At 49.3% G+C, this 7,928-nt stretch overlaps 1 long non-coding RNA gene across 1 annotated transcript; it reads left to right on the plus strand.

Annotated features, from left to right (window-relative positions):
• The first annotated feature begins 1,105 nt into the window (after positions 1–1,105).
• LOC107307304 lies at positions 1,106–6,720 on the plus strand. Its single transcript, XR_001552373.1, has 3 exons — positions 1,106–1,264; positions 3,428–3,539; positions 6,589–6,720. It is a non-coding gene; the product is annotated as an uncharacterized LOC107307304 (long non-coding RNA).
• Positions 6,721–7,928: the final 1,208 nt, after the last annotated feature.

The raw sequence follows: 7,928 nt of genomic DNA on the forward strand, positions 1-7,928 counted from the left end.
CCATATCCCTGTATTTATGGGGTTTAAGGTCTGTAGGGTCTACAAAGGGATTTACGGCCCCATATCCCCATATTTATGGGGTTTATGTTCTGTAGGATCAACAATGGGATTTACGGCCCCATATCCCCATATTTATGGGGTTTAAGGTCTGTAGGGTCAACAACGGGATTTACGACCCCATATCCCCGTATTTATAGGGTTTAAGGTCTGTAGGGTCAACAACAGGATTTACGACCCCATATCCCCATATTTATAGGGTTTAAGGTCTGTAGGGTCAAACAAAGGGATTTACGACCCCATATCCCCATATTTATGGGGTTTAAGGTCTGTAGGGTCAACAATGGGATTTACGACCCCATATCCCTTATTTATGGGGTTTAAGGTCTGTAGGGTCAACTATGGGATTTACGACTCCATATCCCCGTATTTATTGGGTTTAATGTCTGTAGGGTCAACAATGGGATTTACGGCCCCGTATCCCATATTTATGGGGTTTAAGGTCTGTAGGGTCAACCATGGGATTTACAGCCCCATATCCCATATTTATGGGGTTGTTTTCACTCATATAGGGGGACGTTCCTATATCAGTGGGGCGGCCGCCACGTTACAGAAGGTTTGTAGGGTCAGCTATGGGATTTACGGCCCCATATCCCCGTATTTATGGGGTTTAAGGTCTGTAGGGTCAGCTATGGGATTTATGGCCCCATATCCCATATTTATGGGGTTTAAGGTCTGTGTAGGGTCAGCTATGGGATTTACGACCCCATATCCCCATGTTTATAGGGTTTAAGGTCTGTAGGGTCAGCTATGGGATTTACGACCCCATATCCCCATATTTATGGGGTTTAAGGTCTGTAGGGTCAACAATGGGATTTACGACCCTATATCCCCATATTTATGGGGTTTAAGGTCTGTAGGGTCAAACAAAGGGATTTACGGCCCCATATCCCCATATTTATAGGGTTTAAGGTCTATAGGGTCAACAATGGGATTTACGGCCCCATATCCCCATATTTATGGGGTTTAAGGTCTGTAGGGTCAACAATGGGATTTACGACCCCATATCCCCATTTATATGGGGTTTAGGGGGTTGTTATCACTCATATAGGGGGTATGCCCCTATAGGGCCGCGGAGCTCTGCAGGACATCGACCAGCTGTCCCTATTTAGGACCCTCTGTAAGACGTGCGTCTCGGTTCGCGCCGTGCGTCACATCGTCCCCACTCTGCGTCGAGCCATCGCCACCGCGCAGTCGGGGACCCCAGGTATAAAGGGGGGACCCCAAATCCACCCCATATGGGGATATAGGGTCACCCCGATCCCCTATAGGAGCCATTATGGGGCGATACTTTGGGTTGTATTAGTGTTAACCCCATAACGCTCATTGTTTGGGGTCCCCTCACCCCATATCCCACCCAATGGTTTAGGACCAATATCCCACCATATGATTTGGGACCCCCTATACAACATATGGACACCCCATAGCCACCCCATATGAGGGATTTAGGGTCACCCAATCTTTCCGTATAGGAGCCATTATGGGCGGATTACTTTGGTTATATTTTTGGTGTCAACCCCATTAACGCCTCTATTGTTTGGGGTCCCCTCACCCCAATTATTCCCACCCAATGGTTTAGGACCCCCCTATACAACATATGGACACCCCATTAGCACCCCATATGAGGGTTTAGGCGTTCACCTCAATCCCCTATAGGTCCCATTATGGGCCGATGCTTTGTGTGCTGTAGGTGTCAACCCCATAACGCTCATTGTTGGGGTCCCCTCACCCCATATCCCAGCTCAATGTTTAGACCCCCCATATAAAACATATGGAACCCAGGAGCCAACCCCATATGCAGGATATAGGGTCACCCCGAGTCCCCTATAGGAGCCATTATGGGGCGATTACTTTGGGTTCTGATGGGTCAACCCCATAACGCTCATTGTTTGGGGTCCCCTCACCCCATATCCCACCCAATGCTTTAGGACCCATATCCCACCATATGATTTGGGACCCCCCATATAAAACATATGGACACCCCATAGCCACCCCATATGAGGATATAGGGTCACCCCAATCCCCTATAGGTCCCATTATGGGGCGATACTTTGGGTTGTATTAGTGTTACCCCATAACGCTCATTGTTTGGGGTCCCCTCACCCCTATATCCCAACCAATGGTTTTAGGACCCCCTATACAACATATGGACACCCATTATTCACCCATATGGGGATATAGGGTTCAGCCCCGATCCCCACTATAGAGCCATTTGGGGTGATGCTTTGGCGTTATATTGGTATCCAACCCATACGCTCATTGTTTGGGGTCCCCTCACCCCCATTATCCCACCCAATGGTTTAGGACCCATACCCCACCATATGGACCCCCCATATAAAACATATGGACACCCCATAGCCACCCCATATGGGGATATAGGGTCACCCCCAATCCCCTTATAGGAGCCATATGGGCGATACTTTGGTTTCTATTGGTGTTCAACCCCATAACGCTCATGTTTGGGTCCCCCAACCCCATAGTCCCACCCAATTGGTTTTTAGGACCCATATCCCACCATATGATTTGGGACCCCCCTATACAACATATGGACACCCCATAGTCACCCCATATGAGGATATAGGGTCACCTCAGTCCCCTATAGGTGCCATTATGGGGCACTGCTTTGGGTTCTGTTGGTGTCAACCCCGTAACGCTCATTGTTTGGGGTCCCCTCACCCCATATCCCACCATATGATTTGGGACTCCCCTATACAACATATGGACACCCCATAGCCACCCCATATGAGGATATAGGGTCACCCCAATCTCCTATAGGAGCCATTATGGGGCGATACTTTGGGTTCTATTGGTGTCAACCCCATAACGCTCATTGTTTGGGGTCCCCTCACCTCATATCCCACCACCCCCCCTATATAACATATGGACACCCCATAGCCACCCCATATGAGGATTTAGGGTCACCTCAATCCCCTATAGGTCCCATTATGGGGCGCTGCTTTGGGTGCTGTTGGTGTCGACCCCATAACGCTCATTGTTTGGGGTCCCCTCACCCCATATCCCACCATATGATTTGGGACCCCCCTATACAACATATGGACACCCCATAGCCACCCCATATGAGGATATAGGGTCACCTCAGTCCCCTATAGGTCCCATTATGGGGCGCTGCTTTGTGTGCTGTAGGTGTCAACCCCATAACGCTCATTGTTTGGGGTCCCCTCACCCCATATCCCACCCAATGGTTTAGGACCCCCCTATACAACATATGGACACCCCATAGCCACCCCATATGAGGATATAGGGTCACCTCAATCCCCTATAGGTCCCATTATGGGGTGATGCTTTGGGTGCTGTAGGTGTCGACCCCATAACCTTTCCTTTTTGGGGTCACCCCCATAATCCCCTATAGGTCCCGTCTTCGTGGAGCTCCCCATTGACGTCCTTTACCCCTTCCACGTGGTAGAAAAGGAGGTGGGAGCCCCTACAAGGACCCAAAGTCTACGGGGGAAGCTGGTCCATTGGTGAGCCCCCATCCCACCCCCACACATGGGTGATCTCATTGACCCCATAGGGCTGAGATCCCCCTTTAAACATCTCCATCCCCATCATCTCCGTCCCCATCATCTTCATCTCCATCATCTTCATCCCCATCATCATCTTCATCCCCATCATCTCCATCCCCATCACCTCCATCCCCATCACCTCCATCCCCATCATCCATCTCCACATCATTCTCCATTCCCAGTTCATCATTTCTCCATCCCCATCACCTCCATTCCCCATTTATTCTCCATCATCTCCATCCCCATGATCTCCATTCCCCAATCATCATCTCCATCCATCATCTCCATCCCCATCATCTCCATCCCCATCATCATCTCCATCCCCATCATCACCTCCATCCCCATCATCACCTCCATCCCCATCATTTTCCATCCCCTCATCTCCAATCATCATCTCCATTCCCCATCATCACCTCATTCCCATCATCACCTCCATCCCCATCATCTCCATCCCCATCACTCCATCCCCATCATCATCTTTCATCCCCATCACCTCCATCCCCATCATCATCTCCATCCAACCATTCCATATCTCCATCCCCATCATCTCCATCCCCATCATCATCTCCATCCCATCATCCATCTCCATCATCATCCCATCATCATCTCCATCCCCATCATCATCTCCATCCCCATCATCATCTCCATCCCCATCACCTCCATCCCCATCATCATCTCCATCCCCATCATCATCTCCATCCCCATCATCACCTCCATCCCCATCATCTCCATCCCCATCATCTCCATCCCCATCATCAATCACCTCCATCCCATCATCTCCGTCCCCATCATCTTCATCCCCATCATCACCTCACGGTCCCCCATCATCATCTCCATCCCCATCATTGCTCCATCTCATCTCCATCCCCATCATTCAATCTCCTCCCCATCATAAATCCATCCCCATCATCATCTCCATCCCCATCATCATCTCCATCCGCCTCATCTCCATCCCCATCATCACCTCCATCCCCATCACCTCCATCCCCATCATCTCCTCCATCTCCATCATCATCTCCATCCCATCATCATCTCCATCTCCATCATCACCTCCATCCCGCATCATCACACTCCATCCATCATTCATCTCCATCCCCATCATTCTCCATCCCCAATCATTTCATGCTCATCCCCATCATCTTCCATCCCCATCATATCTCCATTCCCCATTTCGTCTCATCCCCATCATCTCCATCCCCATCATCTCCATCCCCAATCATTCACCTCCATCCCCCATCATCATCTCCATCCCCATCATATCTCCATCCCCATCATCACCTCCATCCCCATCATCATCTCCATCCCCATCATCACCTCCATCCCCATCATCACCTCCATTCCCATCATCTCCATCCCATCATCACCCCATTCCCCATCATCACCTCCATCCCCATCATCACCTCCACCCCATTTATCTCCTCCCAATATCTCCCATCCCCATCATCATCTCATCCCCTCATCTCCATCCCCATCATCTCATCCATCATCAACCTCCATCCCCATTTCATTTTTCATCTCAGCCCCATCATCTCCATCCCCATGTTCATACCTCCATCCCATCATCACCTCCTCCCCATGATCACTCCATCCCCATCATTCATTCTCATCCCCATATACCTCCATCCCATACACCTCCATCCCATACACCTCCATCCCATACACCTCCATCCCCATCATCATTCTCCATCCCATTCATTCCCATTCCCCATCATCATCTCCATCCCCATCATCATTCTCCTCCATCTCCATCATCTCCATCCCATCATCACCTACCATCCCCATCATCCCATCATCATTCATCTCCATCCCCATCATCATCTCCATCCCCATATCATCTCCATCCTCCATTCATCAATCTCCATCCCCATCAGTTCTCCATCCCCATTCATCTCCATCGCCCATCATCATCTTCCATTCATTCAATCTCCATCCCATCATCATCTCACCCCATTTTTCATCTCCATCCCCTTCATCTCATCCCCATCATCATCTCCATCCCCGATCATCACCATCCATTCCCTCACCTCCATCCCAATCTCTCCTCCATCTCAATATCATCTCCATCCCATTCATCATCTCCATCTCCATCATCCCCTCCATCTCCATCATCATCCTCCATCCCATCATCATTCTCGCATCCCATCATCATCTCCTCCCATCATCATTCTCCATCCCATCATCATCTCCATCATCATCTCCATCATTTCATCTCCATCCCCATCATTATCTCATCCCATCAGCTCTCCATCCATCATCATCTCCATCATCATCTCCATCATTCATCTCCATCCCATCATCATCTCCATCCACCATTCAATCACCTCCATTCCCCCGTCAATTTCTCCATCCCCATCATCCTCCATCCCCATGAGCATCTCCATCCCATGAGCATCTCCATCCCATGAGCATCTCCATCCCATGAGCATCTCCATCCCATGAGCATCTCCATCCCATCATCATCTCCATCCCCATCATCTCCATCCCCATCACCTCCATCCCCATCATTATCTCCATCCCCATCATCTCCATCCTCGTCATCTCCATCCCCATCATCACCTCCATCTCCATCATCTCCATCCCCATCATCATCTTCATCCCCATCATCATCTTCATCCCCATCATCATCATCTCCCATCCCCATCACCTCCATCCCCATCATCATCCCCATCCCCATCCCCCCCCATCATCACCTCCATCCCCATCATTCTCCATTCCCCATCATCTCCATCCCCATCATCATCTCCATCCCCATCATCATCTCCTCCATCTCCATCATCTCCATCCCCATCATCACCTCCATCCCCATCATCTCCATCATCATCATCTCCATCTCCATCATAATCTCCATCCCCATCATCTCCATCCCCATCTCCATCCCCATCATCATCTCCATCCCATCATCATCTCCATCCCCATCATCTCCATCATCTCCATCCCCATCATCTCCATCATCTCCATCCCCATCATCTCCATCCCCATCCCCCTTTAAACCCCCCCTTTATCTCAGGTACCTCCAGAATTACCTCCGGAACCTCTTTGCTGGCGCGTGGGAGCTCCGGGATCTCACCCCATTACCCATCAAGTTCCCATTGGCCACCGAGGATGAGGTTGGGTTTGTCCCTTATAAATGGATCTATGGGGTTTTTGGGGTTGATTTGGTTGGGTTTGGGGGCTGGATGGGGTTAATAATGGGGGGGGTGAGGTAGGGAAGGTGATGGAGCCACTTTTGGGGGGTGATTGATTCACTTTTAGGCGTCAGTTGAGCCACATTTTGGGGTCAATTGAGCCACGTTTAGGGGATGATTGAGCCACATTTTGGGGTCAGATGAGCCACTTTTAGGGGATGATTGAGCCACATTTTGGGGGATGATTGAGCCACTTTTTTTTCTTTTTTCTTTTTTTTTTTTTTTTTTGGTTGATTGAGCCACTTTTAGGGGATGATTGAGCCAAATTTTGGGTTTGATTGAGCCACTTTAAAGGGGATGAACAAACTACTTTAGGGGGTGACTGAGTCACATTTTGGGGTCAATTGAGCCAGATTTTGGTGATGATTGAGCCACTTTTAGGGGGTGATTGAGCCACACTTTGGGGTCAATTGAGCTACTATTAGGGGATGATTGAGTCACTTTTAAGGGATGATTGAGCCGCATTTTGAGGATGATTGAGCCACATTTTAGGGGATGGTTGAGCTGCTGTTAGGGGATGATCGAGTCACATTTTGGGGCCAATTCAGCCACATTTAGGGGATGATTGAGCCGTATTTTGGGGTCGATTGAGCTACTATTAGGGGATGATTGAGCCACATTATGAGGTTGATTGTGCCAATTTTGGGGGATGGTTGAGCCACATTTTTAGGATGATTGAGCCACTATTATGGGTCTATTGAGCCACTATTAGGGGATGATTGAGCCACATTTTGGGGATGATTGAGCCAATTTTAGGGGCTAAAGAGCCACATTTAGGAGATGATTGAGCCACATTTTGAGGATGATTGAGCTTAATCTGGGGCTATTCAACCTGATTTGGGGCCAATTCATCCCGTTTTGTGGCTAATTCAGCCTGTTTTGGGGCCAAATCAGCCTATTTTGGGGCCAATTCAGCCTGTTTTGGGGCCAATTCAGCCCATTTTGGGGCCAATTCAGCCTGATTTGGGGCCAAATCAGCCTGTTTTGGGGCTAATTCAGCCCGTTTTGGGGCTAATTCAGGCTGATTTGGGGCTAATTCAGCCTGTTTTGGGGCCAATTCAGCATATTTTGGGCCTAATTCAGCCTGTTTTGGGTCTAATTCAGCCTGTTTTGGGTCTAATTCAGCCTGTTTTGGGGCCAATTCAGCCTATTTTGGGGCCAA

This window comes from Coturnix japonica, unplaced genomic scaffold (genome assembly GCF_001577835.2).
Source record: "Coturnix japonica isolate 7356 unplaced genomic scaffold, Coturnix japonica 2.1 chrUnrandom537, whole genome shotgun sequence".
Lineage (NCBI taxonomy): Eukaryota > Metazoa > Chordata > Aves > Galliformes > Phasianidae > Coturnix > Coturnix japonica.